This window comes from Chiloscyllium plagiosum, unplaced genomic scaffold, assembly GCF_037043375.1.
Source record: "Chiloscyllium plagiosum isolate Xiang-an unplaced genomic scaffold, Cpla_swu_hap1 HiC_scaffold_14, whole genome shotgun sequence".
NCBI lineage: Eukaryota > Metazoa > Chordata > Chondrichthyes > Orectolobiformes > Hemiscylliidae > Chiloscyllium > Chiloscyllium plagiosum.
Window position 1 is genome coordinate 71,044,939 of NW_028270152.1, and position 12,023 is coordinate 71,056,961.

Genomic DNA, 12,023 nt, shown 5'->3' on the forward strand with positions numbered 1-12,023 from the left:
AGGGCGGCGATCCTCCATTGGATCTCGCCGTTCCTTTTGTGGACGGCGGCAGGCCCCTCAGAGATAGAAGATCCAGGTGTGATTGACAGCGGAGGGCGGCCATGATCGGTGGGTCGGCTTGAATGACAGGAGAGTGGGTGGGGGAGGGACGGAGGCGGGCGCAAAGGCTCTGCACGCGATTGGTGGCCCGTTGCGATTGGCGGGCAGGGCGTCAAGCACCCGTGCCGCGATTGGCGGAGCGCCGTGATCGACCGCCGGGTGGGCGGCGCACCTTGCGGGAGGCCGGCGGTGATTGGTGGGCCGCGCGGGAGGTGGAGGGTGTCGGTGTCGGGCCGCAGCTGCAGTCGGCGCAGTCGCGGCTGCGAGGGGAATGGATGTAGCGGCCGGGTCGGCAGGGAAAGTCAGCGCTCGGTGGCCGGCGAGAGACACCCGCGGGGGGCCCCGGGGCAGCGTCCTACCAGGTAGCGGCAGGCTGTGAGGGTCGGCGGGGGGTGAAGCAGAGGAAAGGCCCGGGCTGTGGGGCCTGACCTGGCCTGTGTGTGTGTCTGTCTCTCTCTCTCTGGGATCCGGCTTTTCCCTTTAAACCTGAGCCGGGGCTGCCTGCTCCCTCCCTCCCTCCCTCCCTCAGCCCTTGGCCGGCAGCCAGCGGCACCCACCGCTCGGGTTTTCCGCTCTCGTTCAGCTGCCGCCCCCAACCCCCGGGGCGTCACTTTTCAAATCAACTGCCTGTTTTCTGTCGCGACCGAGTTAAACACCCCCCACCCCCCCCCCCCCCCCATCACACATCAATCCCCACCGCCGCCCAACCTCCTCCCGTTTCAAAGTGACCTCCAGCCGGTACAAGTTTTGTCAAGTGCCCGCGTTTGAAGGGGAGCCGCGCCGTATCACCCAGAGTGGCGGCACTCCTGCTCCCTCCCTCCCCTCCCCTCCCTCCACACGGAGAGTTTAACACTCCCGGGCAAGCCCAGCCCCCAACACCGCAAACTTGGATTTGTGTCGGCAGGGAGCTGCTGCTTTGGGGGGGGGGGGGGGGTGCGGGGGAAGAGTGCCAGCGCATGGTGGGGGTGGGGGGGGGCATGGTGGACGCTGACCCCTGCTTGGCAGAGGCTGGAGGGTGGTGTCCACCCTAACACTAGGGTGGGACACTGGTGTGTAGCAAGGGGTGATGGCCATTCCTGGGCAGTGGGATAGAAGAGGGTGGGAAGTGTGGGCTGTTCGTGCTGGGGGTGTGGTGCCTCGTTTGGGGGGGGGAGAGAGGATGTGAGTGGAAGGAGTGAAGGTCCCTGTGCCTCAGGAGAGGGGTGTTCGCGTCTCTCTGAGATTGTAAAGGGGGGGGTGGCGTGCTTCTGTGCCTGGCGATGAGTAGGGGTAAAGGATAGCTGTGTCTGACTTCAGGTGTTCGATGTCTGTGTCTGAAAGCAGAGAGGGTTTTGGTGTCTTTTGCTGGTGATATAGAATATTAAGTAGATTGTGTCTGACACAAGAAAAGGGGCCCATTAACATTGGTAGTGTATTTGGTTGCCTCTGTTGTATTGGTATCAGTGTTCAAAGGAAGCCCAGTGTACAACTGTGTTAGGTAAGGAATATATTTACTGCTTAACTGACCCCCTAAAGATTACTTGGTTAATTAATTATCGATCTATTTCTCTCTCTTAATGAGCACTTGTGCAAATGTGGAACTTTTTGAAAGTGTTTCATCAAAGGCTTGTATTGAAGGTTTTGTTTGAGTTTATTTCGGGGGGGGGGGTGTCTTGATCGACAAGATTAGACTGAGTTTCATGCTTCTTGCTGCAGCTTTTCTGTTTGAAGCTGCACGATCATTGTTTTTTTTTCTTAGTCTTGACATTGAACCATTTGATCAACCAATGTTAAAGCAGAGATCTGTGATAGAGTTAGCAAAGTAGTGATTATGAAGTGTGACATAACAAGGTCACAGCAGCCTCTTAAACTATCCCACGATCAGAACCATTTAAAGTAACATAAAGACCTAAGTTACCAGAAGTGATGAGGATTCTTTGGGTCTCTTTAAACAATAAAGGGTTTGAAAAGCATCAAAACGTGTGGTGGTGGGCATGTGAAGCAAAAGTAGAAATTGCCAAATACTTATGCCAGTCAGTATCCGAACAGAATCATTGCTTCAGCAGGCTGTGGTTCTACCCCTGAAAAGTTCTCTTTCCACAGATGCTGCTGACTGACCATCTAAGTGTTCTCAGCATTTGTTGTAGAAGTTACCAAGGTGACTTGGTAAGGAAATAAAATTGTTTTAATGTGGGTCATGATTTTCCTTCTAGGAAAAGCGAGACTCTTTGCAATTATCATTCTAGACTATTGCTAAAAGGTATTGTACCTTTTAGCAATCTATCCCCATTTGATTGACATGTTTTATTTGTTTTTTAAAGTTGTTTCAGTAGGCAAAGTGAAGTGGCTATTTCAAAGTATTTTGTAACTGATATAAAATAAACCCATGTAGTAGCATCCTGGCCATCTAGTGCCAAAGAGTTTGGAATTCCTAAGAATCAGAGTTCTGGATCTCAGGTACTGGCTGATGCTGAGGAGCCAAATAATAGCAAGAGTCTGGCTTGGAGGTGAAATGAAACCTTGCCTACCTCCTAGAAAGAGTGACCTTTGTAGTACCTTCATAATCTCACGACATTCCAAACTGTTTCGCATTATTTAAATGCAGCACTAAATACAGTATATGCACAAGTCCCTGCAACCATAATGTGCTAGTAACTGGGAAATCTAGTCGAGGGATAGAAATTGGCCAGGGGGATGCACCCTGCCCCCATTCTTTGAATAGTATATTGGATCTTTATCACCACCTGAGAAGTCATTCATCTGAAAGACAGCATCTCAAACACTGCCCCTTTTAGTGTGGTTGAGATGTAACTGAGCTGCAACAAACAGCAACTTTAATTGAATCTGTTGGTGGACTCCCAATATTTGAAGTGTCTGAACTGACCTGATTGTTTTCTGTGTGACTGACACAATCTTTTTCAGCTTCCTGTTTCCACCCGCAACCTCCAGCACTACCTAAGTCTGTGAGACTAGCCTTTTCTTGAACATTGTATGGGGAGTGGGTAGAGATCAGCAATGCTAGCTCATGTGTCAGTACCTGTTACATGATGGACTGCAAGTAGAAGGTTTGGTGCAAAAAATGATGTATGAGTTGTGTGCTAGTGCAGTTTGGAGCCTGGCTGTGCTTAGCTCCCGGTGTTGCATGTTAATCTGTTTTTTGTACCATTTATGATACTGAATATCTGTCTTTGCAATTGTTGCTGTCAGTCTCCATTTTAAAATCCTTGGATATTTTGTTTCAGTAGTACAGAGGAATTTAAAATTTTGAAACTCCAGTTCAGTTATGCACTAAACTCTCAATCCTCCAAAAACGAAGTTATCCAATTTTGGTAGTTTGCTTCCCCTTTCTCCGTGACTCCATTTGTAGCAATACTTTCAGCTGTCTCCATGCTAGACCCCTTCACCTGTCTCCCTTTTTAAGATACTCTTGAAGAACAACTTCTTTAACCAACATCTTGGTTACTTTCAATTCAGATACATTATTGGGCTTCGTGGTGTCAGACTTTGGCTGTCCCCTGTACAAGTGTTAGAGGATGATTCAGAATAAATTTGAATCATCGATACTAGGAGTGTCTCTCCTTTTGAGTATGATATCTCAGTTTTTGTTTTGACTTGGGGAGAGGTTAACCAGGGGGAAAGTATAAACCTCCCTAGAATTAGCAATGATGAAAGCTTTATAATCAAAATGTACATCTTAAAAGTGCTGATGGAAAGTCAGCACACCTGCTTTCTGCCTGATTCCTATCATGCTCTTCTCTAGTAGAGAAATTCGTTTATGGAAAAATGAACCGCTATCTTGAGACAGTGTCAGAAGCCTGTACTTGAGCAGATGCTATTGGATTGGTCCTCTGCAAATTGGTGACACTTACATTTGGTCAGTTCTGTGGGCACAGGGGTAGTTACACAATATATGAACAGTATATGAACATCAGTATCTGCCAATACCTTCCTATTGAGTTTTCTCCTTCCAGTTTTGTTTGACTTGTATCTGTAAAGTGCTTTGAGCTGAGGCACATAGGCTGAAGTATGGGTGGATATTGTGGAGTGGATGAATAATTTGAGATGCTCTCTAACGAAAAAAAAATTCTCTCTAATGGAAGCAAGTTCGAGATTTCCACAGCCATGTGGAAGAACTATATTCTGATTTTCAATCCTAAATGTTAGCTCTGGTTTTAAAAATTGTGCCTTGTTCTTGGTTCCCCACCACAGTAAGTAATTTCACCAGATCTACTGAATCCAATTCTTCTCTAATTTTAACAATCTTGATCTAATCTCTTTTAAACTCTAGCAAATACAGTCAAGTTTATTCAGCCTGTCCTCATGATTCATCCCCTGTTTAATCCTTGGCATCTACATAGTAAATATGCTACAGGTGACTTCCTGTCTCAGCTTGGTTCTTGAGAAAGCAAGTCGATCTTTCAACTGTAGCCAGTCTTTCTGTAAACAAGAATAAAAACACAAAATATTGGAATTACAAGGCAAATCAGGCTGGATCTGTGAAAAGAGAAACTGAATTAATATTGCAAGTTGCCTTTTTGTCAGAAGTGGAAAATATTGCAGATACAGCAGGTTTGAAGCCAGCACTAAGTCAGCAAAGGAATGGCTGGTGAAGGATTGAAAGGGAAGTTCTGTGGCATTGTGTCGAAATGTTGGAAGGGCTGATGATGCAAGACAAAAGTGAGTGGTATTGGGACAAGTAAAGACACAATTTGAGCCTGGAGAGGGTGTGAATTGCAACAGTCGAACTGTAACCGACACCTTTACTGTCAGAGAGCAACAGTTACACGCTCTGTTTTGTTAATTTTGATTTGATTATATAATCGGGTAGGCTTATACATTGCCTACTTGAAAGACATGTGTTGTCCCTTCCATTGAGCTTCACTGAAACTGTTACAGGTAGAAGGCAAGAGTGGGATGAGAATTTAAAATGGCACTTCACAGTAGCTCCCAGTTGGGCTTATGGACTTGACTGTAAACTGCTCTCATTATAGCTGTTTGCGTGTATGTAGAGCAATAATGTCATTTTGGCCAGAGTGTTCAGGCAAAGCAGGCACGAGACAAGATCAATGAGCCTTGCTCATTGTCATAGTAATACATCATAGTTGTTCAGGGAAGGACAACTGGGTGGAGAGGGGCCAGAAAACCTGTGGGAGGATAAGCAAGTGTTCTTGGGTTGTCAGCGCTACACCGAGCTCCAAGCTAGAGAAGGCCGATCTTTTTCAAAGAACCGACACAGGCATGCTGGGTTGGTTTTCTAGCCACCTTGTGTTGTATCATTTTATCTGAAGCCACCTCAATTGGAAAATTCCTCTTCTTTATTTTCACACCTTTCTCCTCCCACATAAAGTTGGTTTCCTACAAGAATTGTGACACAATTTAAATTGTCATGGAAACTGTGCAAATGACAAGTTCAAGGAAAAAGCAAAATGAAATAACTGGCTTAATTCCACCAAAGATGTAATTATATTATTTTATTAAAGAAAATTCAAGGCACTTCCAGCAAGGGCCTGCTTCTCTGTCTGATCTTTGGTATATAGGCAAATCCATAAATGTTTGAGTCTGTTTCATCATTTTTCCTCTGCTCACAAAGGATGGTGTCATCATTGAGAGCAATGGCTGTATCTCAGGGCAGAAACAAAGTTGAAAACAGAATGAAAGAAGTTGCATTAGTTGGTGTTTAGGTGTAGGGATTTTTCAAAAGTCTGACATAATGGGAGATAAAGAATTCCAGAGTTTTGGTGTACTGAGGAGAAAGTGAACCTGCAAACAAAGTAACATCCCAAATGGTCACACAAGGATTGAGCTTTGGTTTAATTTACCTTTGTCAGAAATGAAAGCTGACAGGAAAGCTAGCTCTTGTGTGTAGTTAGAGTATAAAATCTCTGAACAATTTGATTAGAAAGTATCTTCTAGCATGGAAAAGAGTAAAAGGGCCATTTTGGTGCATGGTAGTGCCCTAACTCTGAGCCAGGAGACCTGAGTTGCTCCAGAGGTGTGTCATATCATCTCTGCACAGGTTGATTAGGAAAAGTATCCAACAGCGTTGAAAGAGGCCCTTCAGTCTATCACGTTTATAGCAGTCATCAAATACTTATCCACTCTCCTAAGTCCCAGTCCCAACACTTGGCCTATAGCCTTGGTTAGGTTACTGCAGATGTCAATTCATATACCTTGTTTCCATCCATCTCTAACCATTAGGTGTCTCAACTGAGTATTTGGCCTCTCGTGGTTGAACTAAAGGCATTCAATGAATCCTTTGTAAAAAGCCGGTAACTGAAGTGAGAGTTTCATTTTCCACAAAAGCAATAGGCATAGGTGATGAGTACTATAATCGCTAGTGGCCCCTGAATCATGGCCGTAAGGGAAAGATGACCGTGGCTTGTTAGATTGTGGGTGCAATAGGAGTGGGGTAGGTCATAGCCAAAGATGTGCAGGTTAGTTGAATTGATCATGCTAAATTGCCCAAAGTATTAATTGATGTGTAGGTAGGTTAGGTGCATTAGTCAGGTGTAAATGTAGAGTAATAAGGTAGGGGGTTGGGGCTGGGTGGGATACTCTTCAGAGGGTCAGTGTGGACTTGTTGGGCTGAAGGGCCTGGTTCCACACTGTAGGGATTCTAGGGATGTGTCAGTGTGCTGTTGTTTGAGACTTGTTCTCTCAAAGTTGCGACAGCTCAAGGTGTGAGGAAGACTAAGCATTAAAGATTAAGGTGTGATCTAATTGAAGTGTTTAAGATGATCAAAAGAAATTAATAGTGTAATCTAGAGAGACGCTTTTACACTGGTGGGAAAAATCTTCAAATTAGAGCTAAGGCATTAGTAGGAAGTTTTAGGAAGCTTTCCTCTTTCCCAGCAGTGAAAACCTAGAACACTTTTCACCAAAAGGCTAAAGTTGCTGGATCTTTTTGAAGTTTTCAATACTGACTGATGGACTTTGTTGGTTAAGGATGTCGAGATATGAGCAAAGGTGGATTAATTAATCAAGTCGAAATCTAGGTGAGCAATGATAGAATAGAAAAGTGGGGCCAAATAGCCACCTCCAGTTCCTTTGTTCCTGTCAATAGATGAAATCTTGTCAACTTTAGCTTCCAGGGTTACCTTACTTTTTTTACGAGGCAATTTTTCATAATCCATTAACTACATAACAACAGGTACTTTTCAAGGACTCTTGCAAAGAGATTGGCTGGATAATGAAAGCAAAAAATGAAGAATGAGCTTCAGTCATGCTCGTTTGTTACTTCCCAAAAGCAAATATGGCTGACATTTTCTTGGCAAGCATTGAGAGTGGACTGAAGAACAGTTCGTTTGACCTTTAGGATAAATGATAGAGCTGCAATTCCTCTTGTGCTACAATTACACTTGTGTAACCCAATGCGTAACTATAGAGAGCTTTATTGTATCTGGTTTATATCTCTTGAATGAGCTGTGTTAAGTCAAGGCAAATTATTTCCTCAGGTTTGCATGTCGTCATCCCTCACTATAATGGTGTAACACTTATCAAGACAGGGTGCAACAGAATGTTACATTACCCTCAAATGAAATAATGGTGACCCTTCTGGGGCGGCATGGTGGCACAGTGGTTAGCACTGCTGCCTCACAGCACCAGAGACCCGGGTTCAATTCCCGTCTTAGGCGATTCTGTGTGGAGTTTGCACATTCTCCCCGTGTCTGCGTGGGTTTCCTCTGGGTGCTCCGGTTTCATCCCACAATCCAAAAATGTGCAGGTCAGGTGAATTGGCCATGCTAAATTGCCTGTAGTGTTAGGTGAAGGGGTAAATGTAGGGGATTGGGTCTGGGTGGGTTGCGCTTCAGCTGGTCGGTGTGGACTTGTTGGGCCGAAGGGCCTGTTTCCACACTAAGTAATGTAATCTAATCTAATCTTCTACATGGCTGTGTGAAGTGCTATTGTGCAACTCCGTGCTGAAGTAGATTGTTTTCTCCATTAGCTGACTTGAGATTTTTAATGGTGCAAGATCATGTCCAGATAGTTACCAATTTGATTTCCGTTGCACGTGGAAGCACCAAGACCTAGTGTTGTCATCTGGTGTTGTCATCTACGCACTGTGTGTAGATCTAATTCAGTCCCCACTTTAACAGTATATGTTTCTTTTCATATTTGATTTGCTTTATGGCAGCTTAGTAAACAGAAGAGGGGCATTTTCCTTTATGGTATAAATTGGGAAGATGGGAGACACAAAACTGAGGTGCAATAGCAAGTGATGAAGTGAGGGTATGGGAGTTCAAAACTAGGCAGCATATTTTTAAGGCAAAAGTGAGGACTGCAGATCAGTCAAGAGTGTGTGCTGGAAAAGCACAGCAGGTCAGGCAACATCTGAGGAGCAGGAGAATCGATGTTTCGGGCAAAAGCCCTTCATATTTTTAAGGTCAGAGGAGAAAGATTTAAAACGGACTGAAGGGCAACTTTTTTTCCTCGGTGAATTGAACTGCCAGAGAAAATGATGCACGTCAAGTTAACAATATTTAAAAGACATTTGGAACAGGTACGTGAATAGGAAAGGTTTAGAGGGATATGGGCCAAACGAAGGCAAGCGGGACCAGTTTAAATTGGGAAACTTAGCCATCATGGGTGAGTTGGACTGAAGGGTCTTTTTCTGTGCTGTATGACTCTTGTGCACTTCATGGAGCTTTATCAAACACAACTTGACGCATGAAGGAATCTTGGGCAAATTATTAGAAGCTTGATCAAAGAGGTAGATTTTAATGAATATGTTAAAATAGAGCGATGGAGCCTTTTAGGACAGGGATACATGAGAGGCCAGAATTGAGGATCTTTAAGGATTGGACTCATGAAGTATGGCAGGAATGAGGCCATGGAGGGATTGGGAAAATGATCAAAATTCCAAAATCAAGAAGTACATTTACCAGGAGCTATTTAATCATAGAAGTGATGGATTATGAAACTTGGTGTGAGTTAGGATATGAGCTAACACAGTATAGCATAGGAATTGACAGTGAAATTACAGGAGACTTGGCTAGGAATGTATTAAGCACTTAAGTTTTTAAGGAGGTGCAGACTTGAGTGATCCTACAGGGCTGGAAATGCTTTCTTCATGTATATGGTTGTTAGCTGAACTTCACAATCAAATATGGCACCAACATTATGACCAGTGTGGTTCAGCCAAGGAAAGGGATGGGTTTCCTACCTAAGGAATTGAGTTTTTTGGAGGGAGTGAAACCATTATTCAGGTTGCAGGAAGTTTCTGCTCGCCCAATATTGAATATCAGACGACCAATTATACTTTGACTTCATCAATACAAATCTGAGATTTTCTGCAGCCCTGACAAGTGAACCTCCAGTCTCTCAAACTTTGAAAGAGAACAGAAGGGTGATAGAATTAACGCTAATTAAAGTGAGCAGTAGAAAGCATGGTCGAGAAGCTTGGATAATCTGTTTTTGGGGTGGAGGTGGGGCTAGGCAATGAGAGGTTTTAAAGTAGCTGTGTTCAGTGATTAAAAGTATTCCAGGAAATTCATAGCGCTGATATTTTTAGAGTGGGTAGCTTGTAGTAAAGGAGCAGGTTTAAGCTATCTTAAGTTACTCATTAATGCTAATGTATAAGGTTATGGTCTTTGGTTGGCTTTCTTAGTGTCTTTGTGGTGATTTATTTATTCCTTTCTGTTTAACATTGAATAAAGCTGAAAATGTGTTGCTGGAAAAGCGCAGCATCCAGGGAACAGGAGAATCGACGTTTCGGGCATAAGCCCTTCTTCAGGAAGAAGGGATTATGCCCGAAACGTCGATTCTCCTGTTCCCTGGATGCTGCCTGACCTGCTGCGCTTTTCCAGCAACACATTTTCAGCTCTGATCTCCAGCATCTGCAGACCTCACTTTCCCTAACATTGAATAAAGCCTGAGAAACCACTTTAATTCTCCCAGTTTCAAGGTTGCTAGTGTTTTGAGTTGAGTTGAATAGTTTAGGGAAAAAATTCACCTGCACCTCCATACACATCATCTATTGCATCCTCTGCACCCGATGTGGCCTCCTCTATATTGGGGAGACAGGCCGCCTACTTGCGGAACATTTCAGAGAACACCTCTGGGACACCCGGACCAACCAACCCAACCACCCTGTGGCTCAACACTTCAACTCCCCTTCCCACTCCACCAAGGACATGCAGGTTCTTGGACTCCTCCATCGCCAGACCATAGCAACACAACGGTTGGAGGAAGAGCGCCTCATCTTCCGCCTAGGAACCCTCCAACCACAAGGGATGAACTCAGATTTCTCCAGTTTCCTCATTTCCCCTCCCCCACCTTATCTCAGTCAAATCCCTCGAACTCAGCACCGCCTTCCTAATCTGCAATCTTCTTCCTGACCTCTCCGCCCCACCCCACTCCGGCCGATCACCCTCACCTTGACCTCCTTCCACCTATCGCATTTCCAACGTCCCTCCTCCCTACCTTTTATCTTAGCCTGCTGGACACACTTTCCTCATTCCTGAAGAAGGGCTTATGCCCGAAATGTCGATTCTCCTGCTCCTTGGATGCTACCTGACCTGCTGCACTTTTCCAGCAACACATTTTCAGCAGTTGAATAGTTTAGTCTGGAACATGAAGGTGGATGACCATGGTTAATAACTGCGGTTGATGCCACCTCAAATGATGCAGATTGCCTTGGGGCCATCCCTCAGGGAGCTGAGTCCCCTCCATGTTAACTGCTGAGAGAAATTGTGATTATGCTTTCCTTTTCTACCTCCCCATTTATAAGACTCTCCCTCAAATCTACCACTGAAATGTTTGCTTATTCGCTTGGATTAGATTTTTATGATTTGGGATCAAACTACGCTCCCATGAAATGCCTTGGGACACTGCATAAATGCAAGTTGTTGTCCACTGTGCTTTACTATCCCTATTAAGTAATTATTTAATTTGTTAATTGAGGATGGGATTAAAGGGAAAAAAGGTCACAGTTGGTGAATATGATTTAGAGCTATCTGCTCATGTGGAGAGGGTTAATATGAACTTGGAATGGCTAACCTGCATGTTCTTTCCCCTCAAACTTCAATGTCTTTCTTTGCTTTGAGTCTAACACTGATATGGGGACTGCGATAGAGTTAGGGTGACAACTGGTGTTTAACTGGAATTCTGAACATTTCTGCTCAAATGTGTTGTGGCACTGGGAGCAATTAGAAGCTGGGTTTAAGTGTTTAAAGTAGAGTTATTGTTATTATAAAGTATACATGGCATTAATTTGCTTCCCTATCCCTAACTACTGAAACACTTGTACATTGGTGTTTCTAAGTTTGTGAGAAGATTTGTGGCTCGGGTGCTCGTTGTTGTGGTTCTATTCACCGAGCTGGGAATTTGTGTTGCAGACGTTTCGTCCCCTGTCTGGGTGACATCCTCAGTGCTTGGGCGCCTCCCGTGAAGCGCTTCTGTGATCTTTCCTCCGGCATTTGTTGTGGTTTGAATCTGCTGCTTCTGGTTGACAACCGGAAGCAGCAGATTCAAACCACTACAAATGTGCGCCATGTTCTATTATGGCTTCAAGATCCCATGTGTGTGCATTAAGCCAGCTCTAGAGCTTGACCACCCCATGCTAGCGCAACACACGTTTATTGCAATGGTTTTTTGTGAGTCCAAGTTCCAAATACCATCTCTTTGTGGTTCAGTCCAGTAAAGTATGCAGCAGACATCACACCTACGTGATATCCTGTGAGAATAATCATCTTTAAAAATAAAAGCAGTAAAATTTTCGTAAAAACCCTCTAAACTAAAGTTTAAGGTGATCTGCGAGAGGGAGGGGGAGAGAGCACAAGAGGAAAGAGCAGAAAGAGCGGAGGGAGAGAGAAAGAAAGAAAGGAAAGGAAGAAAGAAAGAGCGAGAGATATCCGCTTCCAGTGTGTGCATGAGATGAGTGGGTGTGGCTTCACTGAGCCTTCTGTTTTCAAGGAACATGGAGAGTTTGGAAACCCACACCGATT

At 44.4% G+C, this 12,023-nt stretch overlaps 1 protein-coding gene across 4 annotated transcripts in view; it reads left to right on the forward strand.

Annotated features, from left to right (window-relative positions):
• Window positions 1-333: 333 nt before the first annotated feature.
• The window catches only part of dag1 (dystroglycan 1), a 103,301-nt gene continuing 91,611 nt past the window's right edge, over window positions 334-12,023 (forward strand). The window contains exon 1 of one of the 4 annotated variants that reach the window (XM_043708513.2): window positions 334-461. The gene's annotated coding sequence lies outside the window, so the exon portion shown is untranslated. Of the gene's footprint in view, window positions 465-1,435; window positions 1,577-12,023 lie in introns of those variants that run through there. The other 3 variants (XM_087994513.1, XM_087994514.1, XM_043708515.2) reach the window with 3 other exon arrangements.